This window comes from Gambusia affinis, linkage group LG06 (assembly GCF_019740435.1).
Source record: "Gambusia affinis linkage group LG06, SWU_Gaff_1.0, whole genome shotgun sequence".
NCBI lineage: Eukaryota > Metazoa > Chordata > Actinopteri > Cyprinodontiformes > Poeciliidae > Gambusia > Gambusia affinis.
In genome coordinates, this window is record NC_057873.1 from 28,032,855 (window position 1) to 28,055,585 (window position 22,731).

General features: G+C 35.5%; 1 protein-coding gene across 2 annotated transcripts in view; it reads left to right on the forward strand.

Moving 5' to 3' along the window:
- The window catches only part of robo1 (roundabout, axon guidance receptor, homolog 1 (Drosophila)), a 438,436-nt gene that overhangs the window by 31,040 nt on the left and 384,665 nt on the right, over window positions 1-22,731 (forward strand). The gene's annotated exons all lie outside the window — the stretch shown is intronic.

Below are 22,731 nucleotides of genomic sequence, written 5' to 3' on the forward strand. Positions count from 1 at the left end.
CACAAAATATTAAGTGGGAGGTTAATCAGTCTGCTGATCTAGGAGGAAAATGTCTACTATGAAGCAAGGAGGCATGGGCTTGATTCTTACTATGTCAGTAAATTTAGCACAGTGTCACATTATTCACACAAGTTTAAAACAAAAATTATAAAACTGCATCTATTTCACAGAAAAGCATATTCATGCTGCTGTTAAAATTTATTCCCTGGCTCTAATTATATGATCTCCAATACGCTTATTTTGATTTTGAAGCAAAGTCTTTATTAAAATTTAGAATAAGCACCAAGACTGATTCTAAAGACCTGTTGTCTTAGTGCTCAATGCTTCCAATTTCTTGCTAAAATTAGATTTATTTATTATTTTGGCATGATTGGTGATACTGCCAATTTTTGGTGAATTTCTTTCTTTTGCATTACTTTACAAAACTTTTGCCTTCCCTCTATGATTTTTAATGATTTTTTTTTAGCCATAGCTTACATCTGCATTTACTGAATCTCGCTTCTTCTGGTTCAGAGCTGTGAGGCACGAGTTGCGTTAGTGATGTAAAAAGACAGCTGAAATGTGTCAAAACCTTCTCAAAGTGTCATAAATCCGATTTTATTTCCTGTGTAAAAAGATCAGAATTGGGCTGTTAATAATGCTGTGAAAGTGCGATCCAGGTCGCATCTGGGGAAAGAAAAAAATTGGATATAGGTCACATTTGCCTGCTGTGTGAACGTAGCCTAAGTTTATCAGAATTGTTAAAGTAAATGTGATTGTGATTATTGCACAGTTTATTACACCTTCTTGCCATTCTGGTCTTTATCGGGTAACCTTGGGAGTAAAAAACAAGCTGATATGGGTAGTTTAGTCCAACCATCTGCTCTGGTAACAAGCCTGCAGTCTGCTGCTTTACACTCTGCTTGCCGTCTATCTTTAAAACTGTAACCATAACAACAATGATGGATGACACTCTTTAGTCATTTTGGTAACATTGTAAAACCACAATGTAGGTTTCCACCATGCCCATTTCATGGAGGTGAAGCTCAGTGTTTCCACAGAGGGAATTACTCATCATGGTACCCGGGCTGATGGGATTAGCTCTCAGGAAGTAACCCTCCGTCTGTAGGCTAATCAAGGCACCCCCAGAGATCCCAGGTTGATACTTTGACATGCATTTTAATCTGAAAATTAGAGGAGAATTCCAGGTCCATATTCCTGAGCACCAGGGAGACTGTAAAAATTATTAAACATCAATATCAATTATTGGACATGTAACATGGGTAGTTGCGCTGGGTAATTCCACGGCTCCTGCTAATGGCGACCATCTGGACCTTCTTACTAACTTCATCGCATGCAGAACTACTGACAAGATGTCCAAGCAGAAATTTACTATTTATTTTCAGAAAATGAGAAATGGTCAAAATAATGAAAAAGATGCCGTGCAAGTTCATATTAATTTAGAAACAACAATGCTAATGTTTTAACTCAGGAAGAGTCCAGAATTTAGTATTTGATGGAATAACCAGGAGGTTTTCAAAGGCGTTTAGTGCAGTGGACTCTTCATTTTTTCTAGTGTTGTTTATCTGTAGCTCCTTCTCTTAATTGCTGGTAATAAAGATGAGTTTGTTACTGACCATTTAATTCTCTATGATAACCACTAGCTCCAAAATACTGTGAGTAAACTGCAGCGAGTGGGACTTCTCATTTTGTTTTCTGGCTCGGCTCCCTCTCCCTTCTCTCGTTTCTCCGTTAACCTTTCACACTCTATAAGGCACTATAACATTTGGCTCTTGTTCCAGTGTGTCCAGTCTGCCTGCCAGCATGACAATTTTAATGATTTTGTACTTAATCTGTGGGAGAATTCAGCAAACCATATGCTGACTAGAAAAGGTCACATAAATTCAGTGTTATTGGAAAAGGTTCAGGGCTTTTAGAAATGCTGCTCCCCTTCCTCTGTGCTCTTCTGGCCAGGAATGTTCTGTTCTTCTTTCTGCACCTTCACCAACTCAACGGATGAGGCTAGGGATGACATTAATCATGTTGTTTGGGTGCTCAGCCGCTTTGCAGTCATTTTTCACACCAAGCAGAACTATTCTGTAAAAATCGTACGACCATGAAAAGAATCTAGGTGTCTAGTTGCCAATATTCAAACCTTCTACTAACAAATACAGCACTGGCGCTGTGTTTAGGGTTTGTCAAAGTGTACATTTCAGATTTATCATGCTAATTGATTTTACATTTCCATTGTTCAGTGCATTTATCCAGGCTTAGTTTTTATTGTTTGGTCATAGTTCAGGTATTATTTGAGCTTTTTGAGATGCTAATCACCTGCTCCCAGTTGCACAAACAACCCTGTTGCCATGCTTACACATCATAACGGTGTAAGAGCAAATGCTACAAAAGCAGAGGGAACAACGGCTCAACCAAAAACAATTATGAACAAAAGTCTAAGTCAAAAAGAGAGCTGCTACAACATGTTGTTATTCTTGTAAGTAAATTGACTCATGAAGTTTTGTCTTCTGGTTGTTGGATTATTTTTTATTTATTTTGAAGGTGGAATTTCCAGAACAACCATTGTCAATGTTATTTAACAATATATTTTTTAATTTTGTTAGTTGGTGTTTGCTAGTAGCCAAATTGGTAAAAGTTGGTAATGTTGGTCTCTGACCGCACAAAAAAAAAGACAAAACCTCGGCAATGTTTTTTTTTCAGATTCGCTATCAAAATAAACGGAAAATATCTGTTTATACTTTTGTCCTTGATCCTTGAGAAGAAGGAAGTTTGATCATGAAGCGTAAAGATCATAACCCAGACTCAAACGTCTCTCTCCCCGGCTTTCTAACCAGACAGAGATTTGAAAGCAGTTGAGTTGGACTAGCAGAGCTTGCCAACAACTGGTGGCATCATCTAAGACACCACAAGTTGTCTTAGATGACAACCACCTGGTTATTCCATCAAATATTGATTCCTGAACTCTTCCTGACTTTCAAACATCAGTATGGTTTCTAAATGAATATGAACTTGTTTTCTTTGCATTATTTGAGGCCTGAAAGCGCTGCATCTTTTTCTTGATTTTGTCCACTTCTCATTTTTTGCAGTAAATATTACATTTTTTGCTTGGAATTTCGGATACATGTTGTCAGTAGTTCATAGAATAAAAGAACAATGTTAATTTTACTCAAACATATACCTATTAAAAGTAAAATCAGAGAAACGGATCATTTTGTCTCAATATTTTTCACAGCTGTATATTATGCTGTCCACAGGCAGGGATTGTGATGATGCCATCCCACATGCCTTTAACGTCAGATAAAGGCACTTTTCTGTTCCTGACTGCTCTTACTATCCCATAATGCATCTGTGTGATCAATGGGACTCGTGGCTTCACTCTTATCCCTCTCTGCCTTCCCCAGTAATCAGTGGTGTGATGTGATCAGAGCCACTCGCCTGTCCTGTCCTCCTCTCATGTCATCCAGAAACAAAGTATCCTCTCTGTCATTTCTGACAGTCGTGTGACAGCAGGGCTGAGAAGTGAGGTTTGGGGGCTGGGGTTGTCCAAGTGTTATTCATCTCTGAAAGTGAGGACTTAAACCTCCAAGCCACCGCTTTGTGCGCCTTCTACCCCCTTCCTCCTCTTAAGAAACTCCCCGATATGAAGGATGGAAGATGAAGTGGCTGAACTCTGCATGCCGCAGGAGTTTTACAGCCAGATGTCATTTCAGTATCAGCTCTTTTATTAGGCACGCAGTTTTATTTACAAGGGTGGCTGTAAAGCCGCAGCTCACAAACAAACAAAGCCGCCGGCCACCAACCAATCATTATTATTCAATAGGAGACCCTTCACCCTCCCCTCAAAACACTCTCTGTGCTTTGAGAGCGACCGCGGGCCAGGTTTCAGACTGCACACATCTATAAAAGTGAGTGATGTTTAGCTTTTCTGGGGAAGAAGGGAAAGATCCTTCTGTCAAAAGCGGCTCTTAAGATGCTGTCAATCATCTGCCGGACCCGGCGGCGGCGCCACCAGGGAGCGTTTTGTCTGCGGCTCACAGACAGTTCAAGGTTAATTAGTGTACATCATCAAATATTGATAATGGAATGATCAGTCACTGCTTTTAGCAATGTGAGGTGCATGTGAGGCTAGTTAAGGGAATGAATATTACATTTGAATAGGTTCTGTGATAAGAAAGTGGCATCTTAGCTCCTTTAAGGTAGTCGTTATTGAACTGGGTTAATGAGAAAACTTTTCCCTTGAGGAGCATAGAGTAATTATTTGATTTGTTAGGAAGTGAAAAACTTTTATCTTGACATAAAGCTTAATCACAAGGTTTTATTTTTTCAGATGAGCTGGGTTTTTGTGCTTTCCAGATTGCAAGTTATGTTATAAAGCTTTAATGTCTTAGCTTCCTATTTATGACCAAACATCAGCTAAGCTAATAGCAGAGCCATTTCTAAGCCAAATCAATTTAAGTTACTTATCTCATAATATCACTGTGTAAGTAACCGCTAAACAGATATGTTTGGTTCTTCAAAATAAAAGCACTACATTTATAGGTGTTAAAGGGGTGGTATTTGCAAAATACAAGGTACAGCTCCTAGTAACTATTATCTTCAGTTGTTCTAAGAATGCTGTATATATAAAACATGACTCAAAAGAAATTTGATGTTGAAATTTAAAGAGACAGAAATTGGGCCTGTGTCTCTTTAAGAAGCTGTTGCTCTTGTCGACACTCTGCCTTCAGCACATCATCACAATACTTCTCTTTATGCCATTTACATCCATTCTTAGGAGTGCTGTATATGATAAGATATGACATGAAGCTCAAAGTTGTTTTTACATAATTCACCCCTTTTAACAAATATTTATTGTTTTTTAAAAGTCAATAAATAGTTGCATTACAGGTTGCAAATAGTTGCACACAATATTAAAATTGTGTTAATATTGAAAATAATTGGACAGTTATTAAAGGCGCGTATTATGCAAAGTCAACTTTTTTGACTTAATGAAGGAGCGTTGTTGTGATGACATGCTAAAGGTGGAGTGACGAAAAGAGTAAGTGCTTCTTAAAGAGGCAGTAGCCCAATTTCAAGGTGTTTAATTGTGAAGTCAAATTTCTTTTAAGTCATGTTTTGATATACGCAGCATCTTTATAAAAACTGGAGGTAACACAGTTACTGTAATTGTGCTATAAATGGCACCTGATGCCTGAAAATACATTATACCTCTTCTTTAAAAGCTCTGTTATATTAGATGTAATGTTTTGGAAATTGTGGATGTTTGTCATATGTTGTGTTAGGCATAAATATATTGCAGTGGGCATGCTAGCTGGCCAGCAGTCAGTGAGTTAATCTCAATTATAGTTTTTTTTAGTCTTGACTTCAAAATATGACTTGTAAAAATCTCTGCCTGGTCATGTTTAACCTCCCACCACAACCCAGAATAACACCTTGGCTTAATAGATCCATGTTTTACACTGAACTGCTGTTCAGAGGAGACCATAAAATTAGATGGTAAATGACAAATCATCCAGAGATTTCCATGTGAAACAATCTAGAGCTGTTTTCTGAGGATTAGGCTTTGTTCCTCACCACAGGGATCCAGTATTTGAGCATGTAAACCAGGCGAGTTTAATAATCCAAAATGAAAAGACCACATCTAATCACTCCATTGTGATGGCTTTGTTTTTTGTTCTTGTTAAAGTTGCTCCATGGATAATCTCCTGGAGTCTGTAATCCAGTGTTTGGAACAGACGGAAATGCCTCTCGATTCATTCCCATACTGACGCAGGCAAGGGGATTAGCTGATGCTACAAGTCTGCAAAACAAAACAATGGGCTGAAGAGGGCAAAAAAAGCTCCTATTTAGAATTTTTGAGCACTTCTGGAAAAACAAAAAGCATCTTCAGGACTCTGGTTTGAGCTGACGAGCAGTACGCTGCGTGATGGCACAGTTTGTCATTCTTTAATTAAGCTAAGTGAATGTGTTGCATGTCCACAGGCGTAATGACATGCAGAGGTAAAAGGTTGAGGTGCAGTTTGTCGGTGAGATTGGCCCGCCGCCTAGTGTCACACACTGTGAGGGGGAAAAACAAAAGAGAGTTCTTGCTAGCACAGACAAAATGGTTTAAGTGTGGTTTAATGAGAGACTGTCAGTCAAATAAATGAAATAATTGCTCTTGCTTAATTAAAATTATTCACTGCTAATTTTCTGGGATAGGTTGTTTTTGTTCCTGCCATGTTGAAATTGATTTCCACTGTGAAATGGCCATGCTGTATTCAATCGAATTAACTAAATCATGCTAAATGAACAGCCCTTTTCATCAAAACACACTGTTTACCCGCCTCCGTTGGTACAGAAAACAAATATTTAACTTTCTACTTCTGCTTTATGAATATGGGACCTAATTTTAAGTGGATTTGATGTCTGACACTATTTATAGATGGAAAAAATGGACAGTTTTCAAGCTTTTAAAGTGACGTCAACACATTGAAAACACTAAAACAAGCAACTGGGTTGTCAGTGCAATGTAAATTTAATCACAATAAACTGTAGAATATTAATATCTTCTTATTAAGTTCAACTTTGTTGTATTAAACATAATCTGACATGAAGACAAAGGTGGAATCTACAAATAAATGACGAGGCTCTTCCTTCACAACGGTCTAAAATATTAACGAAGGAGCCAGAGAAGGAGCACAGCAAAAGAGAGAAATAAAATATTACTGGCATTATATTGTAGAACTATAAATGATGCTTTACAAAGAAATTGATCAAAATCTTCCACAGTTAGTCATTTGAGCACAGGTGTTTAATTTGGACTAATTCATGGTGTGATGTATAATTTGGCAGAAGGTTCTAATCTACAATATCTGTGCAACAGTTTTTTTTTGTTTTATTTTGAGAGCCAAACTGTATTTGACCAGAACATCAAATACAGTCGATTAAACTTACCAAGTCTAATTATTGACTTTCTGTAAGACCTTCACAGCTGCATTTATGATGAGAGGAACTTACACTGAGATGAAGTTTTGTTTGGGTGACTATAAACAAAAGCCACAATTATTGAAGTTGTGAAATGTTCTGAATTAAAATTTTCCTTCGATTTCAAAACCAACAACCAGTTGTGTTTTTTTTCTCACCAAGTCTTGCTGAAATGAACAGAAGTTTGTTGTTGAAATATGACAAACGTTTTGTTAATCATTGTATGTAGAATGTTTAAAGCATGATACAGATGTCTTTTTGATGATGCATTATAAAATTTCCAATTAATTTGTCCAAAGTTGACAGAGAAGATATTCATGTGTATGAGGGGGAATATAATGTATGGTGATTTTCAAACAGAGCCAACAGAGGCTTAGATTTCACTATTTTCCAAACTCGTTCTTCTATGTAAACCAACCCAAAATGAAACTTTTTAATTGCTCACATTTTTATTTTAGCCAAGTTAGAAGGAAAATCTTTGCTTAAGGACTAACACAGAAATAGATCCCACAGAGTCTTTCCAGCCAGCCAGAGATGCCAAAGCAGCGACTGTTTCATTTCCTTGTTGCAGTTTTAATTGACATCAAAGTGTCCTTTTGTAATTTTTTTTTTAAATGTCTTCTCCACTGTGTGATTTATTTATTTTTTTTCCATCTGCCTTGACCTTTTTTTCCTGGCTTCAAACAGGCACACAGTGGTTTGTTTCCTTTTGTCAGACGGTTTCCAAGGTTGTCCTGTTTTTCTGTAATCACTATTCCTGTGAAGTTGTTGACCACAAACCTTAATGAAGCTTCATGTCACAGCTGGAGAAAAGAGAAAGACTTTGAGGGTTGCATTCTGTTTTCCTTGTTAATTTTGCTCCACGTTTCATTCCCTTTTTATGTCTAATTTTCAGTTTTTTTTGTAGTTTCCTTGTTCACTTTGAGGTGTGTAGTTAAGGATTTTAATTAGGACAAAAACTTTTGTCTATAAATCTGTTCTACCCAGAACTCCCCAAGTGGCATAGTTTTGGCTTCACCTGGAATAAATTCAGTTTAAAAACACAACTATTTTCCTATTAAGTAACTTTTATTAATTGGTTTTCCACCCTGTACGACAGCCGGTCCAGTTCTGTACAATATTCTGTCTGTTCTAATTATAAAAGCGGCTCATTCAACCAAACTGTGCCGCATCATTCCTGGGTCCCCTTCATAAGGCCACAGTACTTCTAAGTTATCACACAACACAGTTCATTCATTGGGGGACAGAAAAACAAAAGTCTTTGCTATAAGGGAGAGAAGTGCTAGTGCGTCACATTTGTTGTATGACGCTGCATTAGACATTTGAGTTAAACACTGATATCCAGTGAGTGTCCACCTGGCTGTGGAAACGCTCTCCTGAGTTCACTGAACCATAAAATAGTAAACTGAACCGCGCCGACTAACGTCGTTCAGTGGAAACGAGGCAAAGGTGTCGTGTTGCACTTTGCTTCCCAAATTAGCCGGAGTTGTCCCTAAGAATATAATGTTACTCCACCAGAGTACTATGCAATGAACTGAACCATACTGGAGTGCATACTCGAGTTTTAGTAAAGCAAAAATTTAAATATCACAAATTTCTACACAGCATGGCCAAAAAAAAAAAGTCGCCACCAAAAAATGGTCACACTTTCTAATATTTTGTTGGACTGCCTTTAGATTTGATTACAGCCCGCATTCGCTGTGGCATTGTTTCAATAAGCTTCTGCAGTGTCACAAGATTTATTTCCATCCAGTGTTGCATTAATTTTTCACCAAGATCTTGTATTGATGATGGGAAAGTCTGACCTCTACGCAAAGACTTCTCCAGCACATCCCAAAGATTCTCAATGGGGTTAATGTCTGGACTCTGTGGTGGCCAATCCAGGTGTGAAAAAGATGTCTCATGCTCCCTGAACCACTCTTTCACAATTTGAGCCCGATGAATCCTGGCATTGTCATCTTGAATATGCCCGTTCGATTTGGGAAGACAAAATCCATTGATGGAATAACCTGGTCATTCAGTATACTGAATGACCAGGTCAATCTTTATGCTCCTTAGCAAACTGAAGCCTTTTTTTTCTGGTTAGCCTTACTGATTAGAGGTTTTCTTAAGGCTACACAGCGGTTCAATCCCAACCTCTTGAGTTCCCTTCGCATTGTGCGTGTGGAAATGCTTTTGCGTTCACAATTAAACATACTCCTGTGTTCTACTGTTGTTTTTCTTTGATTTGATTTGACCAAACGTTTAACTAATCGTCGATCACAATCATTCAGGATTTTTTTCCGACGACATTTCTTCCTGGAAGACGATGGTTCCCCACCATCCTTCCAGTTTTTAATGATGCGTTGGACAGTTCTTAACCCAATTCTAGTAGTTTCTGCAATCTCCTTAGATGTTTTCTCTGCTTGATGCATGCCAATGATTTGACCCTTCTTAAACAGACTAACATCTTTTCCACAACCACAGGATGTGTCTTTTGCCATGGTTGTTTAAGAAATGAGGAGTTACTCATTGCATCAGCTTAAATAACTTGTTGCCAGCTGAAAGATAATCGCCTATGCAGTACTTATCCAACAGGAGGCTTGTACCTATTTGCTAAGTTAAATCCAGGAGGCGACTTTTATTTTAACCAGGCAGTGTATTAATTTGGTGTAAAGAGATGAGCGTTTTTTCTTTTTCTGGTAAAAAACTTGAAGCATAAATCAAATTTTTACTTTTATGTTCAATTTCTGTTTTATAGTATATCTACCATCAATAATAAAAAACAACAACTAACTTTTCTGTAAAATTTACCAAAGTGACGATTCTTAAGTATTATAAGATACGTAGTATTTCAACAGAGCAGAGGAAATCTTATGCTTTTTGAACAATAACAATATTTGTTGTTAAGCTGTTGCTAAGAGATGACAGCGTTTTCTGGTAACCAAGGGCCACAATGTAAACATTACATATTTTAGTTTTTCAAAGTTTACCAACTCTAAATTTGTTGTGTAAGCATGTAAGCAGTTATTCAAAAGAACTAATATTTTATAAACAATAATATTACTTATTAATTGGGTGTTAAGAGATGAGCGTTTTTTCTTTTTCCGGTAACAAACTGCCACGAAGCATAAATCAGATTTTTACTTTTGTGTTCAATGTCTGAGTACCATTAATGTCAAAAAAATCATTTTCACTTTTCTCCAAACTTCACCAACTTGACAATCCTTAAGTATTATAAGATGGGTAGTATTTCAAAAGAGCAGAGGAAATCTTATGTTCATTGAACAATAATAATATTTGTTGTTATGCTGTTGCTAAGCGTTTCTGGTAACCAAGGGCCACAATGTAAACATTAGATATTTTAGTTTTGCAAAATTTACCAACTCTAAATTTTTGGTCTAAGCATATAAGCAGTATTTAAAAAGAAGTGATGTTTTATAAACAATAATATTACTTATTAATTTGGTGTTAAGAGATGAGCGTTTTTTTTCGTTTTCTGGTAACAAACTGCCACGAAGTATAACTCAGATTTTTACTTTTTGTTCAATCTCTGTGTACCATTAATTGTAGAAAAACATTTTCACTTTTCTCCAAAATTCACCAACTTGACGATTCTTAAGTAGAATCAGATGAGTAGTGTTTTAAAAGAGCAGAGAAAATCTTATGTTTTTTGAAAAGTAACAATATTTGTTGTCAAGCAGTTGCTAAGAGATGACAGAATTTTCTGGTAACCAAGGGCCACAATGTAAACATTAGATATTTTAGTTTTTCAAAGTTTACCAACTCTAAATTTGTTGTCTAAGCATGTAAGCAGTATTTCAAAAGAACTTATATTTCATAAACAATAATATTACTTATTAATTTGGTGCTAAGAAATGAGCGTTTTTTTCGTTTTCTGGTAAAAAACTGTCACAAAGCATGAATCAGATTTTTACTTTTGTGTTGAATTTCTGTTTTATAGTATATCTACCATCAATGATTAAAAAAACCCAAAAACAAACTAACTTTACTGTAAAATTTACCAAAGTGACGATTCTGAAGTATTATAAGATACATAGTATTTCAACAGAGCAGAGGAAATCTTATGTTTTTTGAACAATAACAATATTTGTTGTTAAGCTGTTGCTAAGAGATGATAGCGTTTTCTGGTAACCAAGGGCCACAATGTAAACATTAGATATTTTAGTTTTGCAAAATTTTCCAACTCTAAATTTGTTGTCTAAGTAAATATAAGCAGTATTTAAAAAGAAGTGATATTTTATAAACAATAATATTACTCATTAATTTGGTGCTAAGACATGAGGGTTTTTTTCTGGTAACAAACTGCCATGAAGTTTAAATAAGATTTTTACTTTTGTGTTCAATGTCTGTGTACCATTAATGGCAAAAAAAAAACATTTTCACTTTTCTACAAACGTCACCAACTTGACAATCCTTAAGTATTATAAGATACGTAGTATTTCAAAAGACCAGAGGAAATCTTATGTTCATTGAACAATAATAATATTTGATGTTATGCTGTTGCTAAGCGTTTCTGGTAACCAAGGGCCACAATGTAAACATTAGATATTTTAGTTTTGCAAAATTTACCAATTCTAAATTTGTTGTGTAAGCATATAAGCAGTATTTTAAAAGAACTTATGTTTTATAAACAATAAAATTACTCATTAATTTGGTGCTAAGACATGAGTTTTTTTCTGGTAACAAACTGCCATGAAGTATAATTCAGATTTTTACTTTTGTGTTCAATCTCTGTGTACCAATAATTGTAGAAAAACATTTTCACTTTTCTCCAAAATTCACCAACTTGACAATTCTTAAGTAGAATCAGATGAGTAGTGTTTTAAAAGAGCAGAGGAAATCATGTTTTTTGAACAATAACAATATTTGTTGTTAAGCTGTTGCTAAGAGATGACAGAATTTTCTGGTAACCAAGGGCCACAATGTAAACATTACATATTTTAGTTTTTCAAAGTTTACCAACTCTAAATTTGTTGTGTAAGCATATAAGCAGTATTTAAACATAACATATATATTATAAACAATAATATTACTTATTAATTTGGTGCTAAGAAATGAGTGTTTTTTTTCTTTTTCTGGTAAAAAACTGTCACAAAGCATGAATCAGAATTTTACTTTTATGTTCAATTTCTGTTTTATAGTATATCTACCATCGATAATAAAAAAAAAACAAAACTAACTTTTCTGTAAAATTCACCAAAGTGACGATTCTTAAGTATTATAAGATACGTAGTATTTCAAAGTGCAGAGGAAATCTTATGTTTTTTGAACAATAACAATATTTGTTGTTAAGCTGTTGCTAAGAGATGACAGCGAGTATAAACGCTTCACCTCTTGCTCTGCTTGTTCAACGTGAACTTTCAAAAGCATGAGTATAACTCAGCCTTACTACGGTCTCGTCGCAGATTCCATGGAATGAGTCTGTTGCCAATCAAAGTACTTGTAGGCAACATCCAGCTACATCCAGCTTTTACCATTTCTGTGGTTTAAAAAAAAAATGGGGAGGAACAGCGTAGGATCCTCAAATGAAGACAAATTTGACTGAAACCACTTCTTCTGGAGAAGGGCCTATATCTTTACCCAAATCTGAGTTGCTTCACTTCTATCATCCTACTAGGTCCCTTGGGTCAGCTGTTTAGAGTTTACTGGTTATCCCTCATACCAGACCCAGAACTAATGGGATAAACCTGCTAAATCTCTTGGACCTAGATGGCAGGGTGACCTTCCTTAGCATTAGATATGGGTCACCAAAGCATGCTTAAAATCAGTATATAGAACTTTGCAAATGCTGCTAAGGAACAGTTTCACCTACAAGGATCCATGTAATTCATTTCCAATGATAAATCTCTTTGATATGAATTTAAAATCTTCATCTAATGCTCAGCAAAACCTCAATTATAAAGCAAAACATCTACAGCTGCAAACAGATGTATTTAAACCTATTGTAATCCTGAAGCACACAGTAATTATTAAAGCCAAGAGCTGATGGATTTGGATAAAGAATGGTTTTGGATGCTGTAGCACTGCAGACGGATAATGAAGCCATTTTAGATTGGCAACACAGATCTCTAATGTAACACATCCCTCACAGCATAGAGGGTTTACTGAAGTAAACATGTTACATTATTCATTTCAGGAGCTTTTTTATTATTATTATTATTCAATAATACAACAAAGAAATCTGTAATGACACACAGGGGTACAAAGAAAATGTGTCAGCAGAAACGTCTTTTGCATTTTGCCTATAATGACATGAATTGGAAATGTTTAGAGATCAAAAGTGAATTTTAACAATGAATTTAAGCTTTGAGACTGAGTGCACAAATAAATGCATGTAAACATTTGAATAGCCTTATTCTTATTAGCTTCACGTTTTTAGCAAAACTGCTAATCGTGGTGAATTCTATAAAGATTATTCAAAATGCCTTTAGGCAGTTTTATGCTGACGTGCATCCCATTATGTGTCTGCTACAGGTGATATCAGTGGACGGGGCTCTGATGGAGTGATCTGACAGTCTGACCTTTGTTCAAAAAGTGTCAGCTGTCGTTCTGTCCGTACATCAGAAACAGTCTGACCTTCATTGGATGTCTGTCATCTCATCTGCAGATCTCTGTGTCCAGCTCTTTTAATCTCAAAGTGTCCTTTCAAACATTAATCACAAAGGAGGGTCAAAACGAGTTACCAACGTACACATGAAGACATAAAAAGTGTTTCTCCAACAGATTTCTTCAAAAAGCATTTTGTCATTTTTGGAACAAGTCTCATGTCAAACATGTAATTTTCAGATGAAATTAAAAGGCTTAAAGTTAAAAAGCTTTTGAAAGGATTAACTAATTTGAAGGGGAAAAAAACAATTGACTCCAACAGGTCCAATCAATTGTGATAATCAAAATAAAGTGAGTATTTAAGGGTCTCCTAACAATGGCTGCTTGTGTTGCCCTTGGCAGCAGAAACTTGTCTTTTATCCAACGACAGAGGAGGATTTATGAGAAAGACCCGCCTGTTTGAAGCCATGCTAAGGGAGCGGCAAAATATTTCACAGTGGGCTTTAAACCTTCTACACATAACTTTTATAAACGATATGTATTTTTGGTTTCTTTGTTTGTTGTTTTTTGACATATTTGTTCAAATTGTCACGACATAGTGACTTGAAATAATCTAAAGAAAACTGAGCTCCCCTGTTTCCTCCCTGTGGTTCTACTGCCAGCTGCATTAAAAATCACAGCTGGGTCAAAAACAACCAATCGGACCCTGGAGTAGGGTCTTACAATCATGCTCATATAAGCGCTGCTCACACCCTAACCCTTGCTTTCTGTGGCTAGTTCCTCACAGTTGAGCCTGCTGTGAATGCTCAGCTTGGTAACATGGCCTCTGACAAAGGTGGATAAAGTTTTTTCCTTAATGATAAGTTGGTTCTCCACCATTAGCACATTGACTTGCTAATGGCTTTAGGCATTAGCACCACCATGCTAACGGGTCTGTCAGTGAGACAGACAGCACTAAGGCCCTCCTCCTGGCTCTGATTGGTTGCTTCAGACTGGAAACAGCATATTTTTGCTTTTGGCAGTAGAACAACAAGCAGAAGACAGAGCAGATTAAATTTTTCACAAATTATGTCTCATAATTTGTGAAAAATTACCCAATTGTATTAAAACAGTTTTATAAAAGTTGCATACTGTTATTACTAAGTCACTCCTGCACCTTATTTTTTTATGTTTTGATGTGCACTTGAACTTAAAGTCATGAAATAACAGACAAGTAATCACAGATTTAACCTTTTCATGGGCAGCACTGTCCCCATCGCACATGAATTCAGGGTGTCTGTTGTACTTCAGATATTTTTCTATCTTAAACTGTTCATCTGAAACATTTAATTGTATGGGAAACTGAAAATAGAAGAAATCCTTAGGAGGGACAATATTAATAATTTTACATAACTGTTTTAGTTAAATAAATTTGTAACTCTCTTCACATCGAAAGGTCACTCAGTTGCTTTGTAGCAGCGTTAAAGTCCGGTGTGTTTGAAGACACCAGTAAATTGTTAGATGGTCTAATTAAAGCGATTTCATGGTTGCCCCACTTTGAGGGGATTTTCAGTCTGAAATGCTCCAGTGTTTTTATGCAAACATCCAAAATGAAAACCATGCACTTGAAAAAATGTGTTTAATTCTGTTTCACTCCCCTGAAGTCTAAAAGGCTTGCCTTAGGTAAACTGATGTGCCACCCTCTAGTGGAGCCAAACGTTAGCATTTATTCTTCATAATCACATGTGGTTAAAACCTAATTGGCAGAGGCAGGGAGGCATAAAGTGAAGGACAACAAAAGCTACTATGAATTTAATTGGATGAATGCTGGAAAAATAGATTAGTTGTGTCAGAAATACATAAAAATTGAGGAAAAATCATTAAGAAATTACAAATTTAAATCGATGTTCCTAAAATCTGGACAAAGCTGGAAGCCTCCAAGGGGCCCCACTTTTTTCCTCTACAAGCATTAGATTTCAGGCTCCCTTCCCCTGCACTTGGAGTGTTACACATCAGTTAACCTGCATACATATTTATGCCCCGTCACAATGTAAATCTGCAGCTTCTGTGGAGCACAGAGGCATCACACCCTGGAGCCACCACCCAAAATGAGGTGACAAAGAAACGTCAAAGGTGCTCCAGGCTTATTGAAGATCTCCCAGCCCGTTGATGGGTGAAACCTTCATCTTCCTCTTCCAAACACACCGAGGCCTTTCTTAATGAAACCAAACTGCTCAATCCACAGTCCAGCTCTATAAAAGGTATCCATGGTAGCCCTATGCAGTAGCTTGATGTTAATTCTGTCTAATACATCCAGCCTACGTCCCACTCCGTCTGCCATGGCACAAAGGTCTGAACGTTCCCCGGACTGCCTTGGACGGCTGCCAGGGAACAGAGACGCAGCGGTGGAACGAAAAAAAAAAAGCGTGGAGGCAGCCGCTCACACATTCATGTTAATTATTTGTTTAATAAATATGCAATAACTACAGCTCCTGGGGCGACATCTGATTTTTTTCCAAGCTGTATGTCTCCACAAAAGGCAGAATGAGACGCATTATCTTCCACATATGCTCGCCTGTTCAAGTTAAGTGTATTCTGAAACTAGATGGAAGTTTCCATTTGTTAAAACATTTTTTTCTTTTGCTTTGTGAGCTAGTGAAATCCTGCTCATCCCCCCTGATGTAGCACTGAGACACAGTGATTCACACTTTCCCCGCGCCATTTGTCTGCTCCACAAATAACTCATTTTCTAATCACCAAAGTCTTTAATCACCCTGCCGCTGCACAGATCGAGGGTTTTACATGGGTGATTATGAAAGTTGTTGAGCAAGAGTTACTTTTAATCCTCATCTTCTATCCTACAGCACTGTTAAAACCACAGCCTGATCTGTGATAGTGGATGATGACATTGAAAAATAAAATCATTGATCATCATCAGCGCATGTGAGAAGCAAATGTGTCACATTTCTTAATTAATGGGATTGAATGTAATGAAGAAAACTGTAATAAATCTATTATAGGATTGAAAGGAAACATTCATAGAGAGACAAGTTTGGAAATGGTGGGAAAAAGAAAAACCTCACAAATTAGCTCAATCTTTTTTTTTATGCTCTGGATTCACAAAGCAGATTTCACCATGTACAACATGCCCATAGAGTCCAGCAGATTAACGCAGTTCTTCAGAAAGTATGTTTAAATCAAAGTCTGTAAAACATCGGAGGAAATCTCTGAAGCACATTACCTGCTCATTTCAAATTGTCAAGCTTTATAGGAAAACTATTAACAACTGGTGCACCACCAATGGTGTCTATGGTGAGAATGGATTGGTAGACTGAGGTTGTGGTGCCCTATTAAAAAATAAAAAACGGAGACTGCAGAGTGTCTTCTTTCTGCTCTTAAACGTATTTTCATCTTTATCTCTCTTTTCTCTCACAGTAAAAAAAAAAGAATTGCTGCTGCCAAAGGTCTATTCATTAGATCGAAAGGTGGATTGCTTCTGCAGCAAAGTATGGATTTTTTACCATTTGCACAGTAATGTCGATGGTTAGAGTAGAAAAGAAAAGAAAATATTATTTTGAGGAAAATTAAAATGTTCACTATCTAGGTACATTCTAGGCGTGTTCTTAAAATTCTGATCCAAATGTAGCTTCATTTTATATCATGTTGAAAAGATTATTTTTTCTCTCCAATATGTTTTCTTCCATGTTTAACAAATGGATACCTAACTCTCATGTAAACTGCAATGTTACACAACAATCTTTAGATTTTGCAGAACTGGAAGCAATGCATCTAAAACTGTGCATCACCCTCTGAAACCCACAATGCCAAAATGTGTGTCTGGTTTATTTCTACAAAATATGTCCAGAAAGATTGTTTTCATAGACTTTTGTAACTAAATATAAAATACGTTTCTCACCAGGTCCAATAAACTGAAACACAAGGATGACTTCTTGAAAGAAGTTTATTTTTAACTTCATGTCAGAATCTAAACTCAACCAAGAACTGCAGGAGGTTTCACCGGCAGATGCGATAGACTGAGATTCAGAAATATCAATATAGCCTCTGACCTTTATACCCTGTTTCAGAGGTCACATACTAATAACCTGAAGGACAGTGTTGGGCATGTCTGAGATGCTCTCAATATAGACTCCTCTAGGTAGCAGCGTCTCTCAGAACCTCTGAGTTGTATTCACCCTCACAGACCACACTATCTTCAAATGAGCCCCTCTGTGGCTTTCAGTTTTTCTGCTGTCAAACTCTGCCGCGAGTATCTGTTTGCCCTCCTCCTTAGAAGATTCTACAACACAAACCTTCATCCAGCTCCGTGTCACAGCTTGATCGAAGACAATTCGTAGACGCTCACACACTCTCTCTGAGGTTGTATTTTTTTTTTTTTTTTGGCAGTCCACCTCTTTTCAATAACTCCCTGCTTTTCTGTAAAGTTCAAACAACTTTAAGCTGAATGCCTGGAGCACAAGCTCATCTGGAGTCAGGCCAGACGAGAGGTGTAAGACTGAGAGAGCCGGGATAGGAGAAGACATGAAGACACGGGCGAGGCAAACAGAGAGAAAAGGAGAAACTGTGTAACTTTTGTTCCATTTATTTTTTGAGAGCAATTGCTCTTAAACGTATTTTCGTCTTTATCTCTCTTTTCTCTCTCAGTAAAAAAATAAATAAATTGCTGCTGCCATAGAAACGTGTAGTAGCTTTAAAACACAGTGCAGTTGTTGAGCTTGGTAAATAACTCGCCAGAAGAATTTGTTCCAGTTTAGTAAATGTTTTACAATGCAACGTTGTGCAAATATCGCTGCCTACAAAGCATCAGGTACAGATAAGAACAGTATTTTGGAGTAAAGTTTCTGCAGACACTTCAAAGGAGATTTGTATACTTAACTAATGCAGCGGTGATTTATGTTTTTAATGGATATTGGCATTGTTTAGAATAAATACTGTAAGTTATATTATTGTTTATAAAATATAAGTTCTTTTGAAATACTGCTTATATGCTTAGACAACAAATTTAGAGTTGGTATACTTTGAGAAATTAAAATATGTAATGTTTACATTGTGGCCCTTGGTTACCAGAAAACGCTGTCATCTCTTAGCAACAGCTTAACAACAAATATTGTTACTTTTCAAAGAACATAAGATTTCCTCTGCTCTTTTAAAATACCACTCATCTGATTCTACTTAATTGTCAAGTTGGTGAATTTTACAGAAAAGTTAGTTTTTTTTTTTGTCATTGATGGTAGATATACTATAAAACAGAAATTGAACATAAAAGTAAAAATCGGATTTATGCTTCGTGACAGTTTACCAGAAAAAAACCCCGCTCATTTCTTAGCATCAAATTAATAAGAAATATTATTGTTTATAATATATAAGTTATTTTTAAATACTGCTTATATGCTTAGAGTTGGTAAACTTTGAAAAACTAAAATTTGTAATGTTTGCATTGTGGCCCTTGGTTACCGGAAAACGCTGTCATCTCTTAGCAACAGATTAACAACAAATATTGTTATTGTCCAAAAAACATAAGATTTCCTCTGCTCTGTTGAAATACTACGTATATTATAATACTTAAGAATTGTCACTTTGGTGAATTTTACAGAAAAGTTAGTTTGTTTTTTTTATCATTGATGGTAGATATACTATAAAACAGAAATTGAACATAAAAGTAAAAATCTGATTTATGCTTCGTGAAAGTTTATTACCAGAAAAAGAAAAAAAAAGAAACGTTCATTCCTTGGCACCAAATTAATAAGAAATATTATTGTTTATAATATATAAGTTCTTTTGAAATATTGCTAATATGCTTACACAACAAATTTAGAGTTGGTAAACTTTGAAAAACTAAAATATCTAATGTTTACATTGTGGCCCTTGGTTACCAGAAAACGCTGTCATCTCTTAGCAACTGCTTGACAACAAATATTATTGTTCAAAAAACATAAGATTTCCTCTGCTCTGTTGAAATACTACGTATCTTATAATACTTCAGAATGGTCACTTTGGTAAATTTTACAGTAAAGTTAGTTTGTTTTTGGGGTTTTTTAATCATTGATGGTAGATATACTATAAAACAGAAATTCAACACAAAAGTAAAAATCTGATTCATGCTTTGTGACAGTTTTTTACCAGAAAAAGAAAAAAACGCTCATTTCTTAGCACCAAATTAATCAGTAATATTATTGTTTATAAAACATAAGTTCTTTTGAAATACTGCTTACATGCTTAGACAACAAATTTAGAGTTGGTAAACTTTGAAAAACTAAAATATGTAATGCTTACATTGTGGCCCTTGGTTACCAGAAAATTCTGTCATCTCTTAGCAACTGCTTAACAACAAATATTGTTACTTTTCAAAAAACATAAGATTTCCTCTGCTCTTTTAAAACACTACTCATCTGATTCTACTTAAGAATCGTCAAGTTGGTGAATTTTGGAGAAAAGTGAAAATGTTTTTCTACAATTATTGGTACACAGAGATTGAACACAAAAGTAAAAATCTGAGTTATACTTCATGGCAGTTTGTTACCAGAAAAAAACTCATGTCTTAGCACCAAATTAATGAGTAATATTATTGTTTATAAAACATAAGTTCTTTTAAAATACTGCTTATATGCTTACACAACAAATTTAGAATTGGTAAATTTTGCAAAACTAAAATATCTAATGTTTACATTGTGGCCCTTGGTTACCAGAAACGCTTAGCAACAGCATAACAACAAATATTATTATTGTTCAATGAACATAAGATTTCCTCTGGTCTTTTGAAATACTACCCATCTTATAATACTTAAGGATTGTCAAGTTGGTGACGTTTGGAGAAAAGTGAAAATGTTTTTTTTTTTGCCATTAATGGTACACAGACATTGAACACAAAAGTAAAAATCTGATTTAAACTTCATCGCAGTTTGTTACCAGAAAAAAACACTCATGTCTTAGCACCAAATTAATGAGTAATATTATTGTTTATAAAACATAAGTTCTTTTAAAATACTGCTTATATGCTTACACAACAAATTTAGAATTGGTAAACTTTGAAAAACTAAAATATGTCATGTTTACATTGTGGCCTTGGTCACCAGAAAACGCTGTCATCTCTTAGCAACAGCTTAACAACAAATATTGTTATTGTTCAAAAAACATGATTTCCTCTGCTCTTTTGAAACACTACTCATCTTATTCTACTTACTTGTCAAGTTGGTGAAGTGTGGAGAAAAGTGAAAATGTTTTTTTTGCCATTAATGGTACACAGACATTGAACATAAAAGTAAAAATCTGATTTATACTTCGTGGCAGTTTGTTACCAGAAAAAGAAAAAAACTCTCATCTCTTAACACCAAATTAGTAAGTTATAGTATTGTTTATAACATATAAGTTCTTTTTAAATACTGCTTATATGCTTAGAGAAAAAATTTAGATTTGGTAATCTTTAAAAAACTAAAATATGTAATGTTTACATTTTTGCCCTTGGTTACCAGAAAACGCTGTCATCTCTTAGCAACAGCTTAACAACAAATATTGTTATTGTTCAAAAAACATAAGGTTTTCTCTGCTCTTTGAAATACTACGCATCTTATAATACTTAAGAATCATCACTTTGGTGAATTTTACAGAAAAGTTAGTTTGTTTTTTTTAATCATTGATGGTAGATATAATATAGAACAGAAATTCAACACAAAAGTAAAACTCTGATTCATGCTTTGTGACAGTTTGTTACCAGAAAAAGAAAAAAACGCTAATTTCTAAGCACCAAATTAATGAGTAATATTGTTTATGAAATAAAAGTTCTTTTAAATACTGCTTATATGCTTAGACAACAAATTTAGAGTTGGTAAACTTTGAAAATCTAAAATATGTAATGTTTACATTGTGGCCCTTGGTTACCAGAAAACGCTGTCATCTCTTAGCAACAGCTTAACAACAAGTATTGTTATTGTTCAAAAAACATAAGATTTCCTCTGCTCTTTTGAAATACTACTCATCTGATTCTACTTAAAAATTGTCAAGTTGGTGAACTTTGGAGAAAAGTGAAAGTTTTTTTTTGCCATTAATGGTACACAGAAATTGAACATAAAAGTAAAAATCTGATTTATACTTCGTGGCAGTTTGTTACAAGAAAAAGAAAAAAAACGCTCATCTCTTTACACCAAATTAATAAGTTATATTATTCTTCATAAAATATAAGTTCTCTTTAAATACTGCTTATATGCTTAGACAAAAAATTTAGAGTTGGTAAATTTTGCAAAACTAAAATATCTAATGTTTACATTGTGGCCCTTGGTTACCAGAAAACGCTTAGCAACAGCATAACAACAAATATTATTAGTGTTCAAAGAACATAAGATTTCCTCTGCCCTTTTATACTACTCATCTGATTCTACTTAAGAATTGTCAAGTTGGTGAATTTTGGAGAAAAGTGAAAATGTTCTTTTACCATTAATTGTACACAGACATTGAACACAAAATTAAAAATTGGATTCAAACTTCATCGCAGTTTGTTACCAGAAAAAACGCTCATTTCTTAGCACCAAATTAATACGTAATATTATTGTTTATAAAACCTAAGTTCTTTCGAAATACTGCTTATGTGCTTAGACAACAAATTTAGAGTTGGTAAACTTTGAAAAACTAAAATATGTAATGTTTACATCTGCGACAGACTGGCGACCTGTCCAGGGTGTACCCCGCCTCTCGCCCGGAACGCAGCTGGAGATAGGCACCAGCAACCCTCCCGACCCCATTAGGGAAGAAGGGTGTAAGAAAATGGATGGATGGATGGATGTTTTCATTGTGGCCCTTGGTTGGCCCAAGCAGAGCAAGAGGTGAAGCGTTTATACTCGCGGTTTTCCCTTGGTGAACCTTTAGTACATTCCAAATCATCCAACTGGATTGAAAGGTGACAAGCAAACTCAAACCTTGTCAAATTACAAGATATAAGAGGTGCAGGACCAGGCGTGACAACAGCTTGGCTTTGGTTTTGGTTGGCTTTGGTTTGTTAGCCTAGCTAGCTAGGCTAACAAAGTAGGATGGGGACAGTAGGCTCTTGTTAAGTGTACCAGAGGGAGACTTGATAGTGGAGAGGGAACTTATGTAGAAACTAGAACAGGAAGCCAGTGCAAGGAGTAACTCTGTTAGAGAAAAAGACTGAGACTTGGAGAAAACATTTGTGTAGTCTATGAAAAACAGAATAGACATACTAATGAAAACCTAAATCTCAGCAATAGCTCTGTCCAT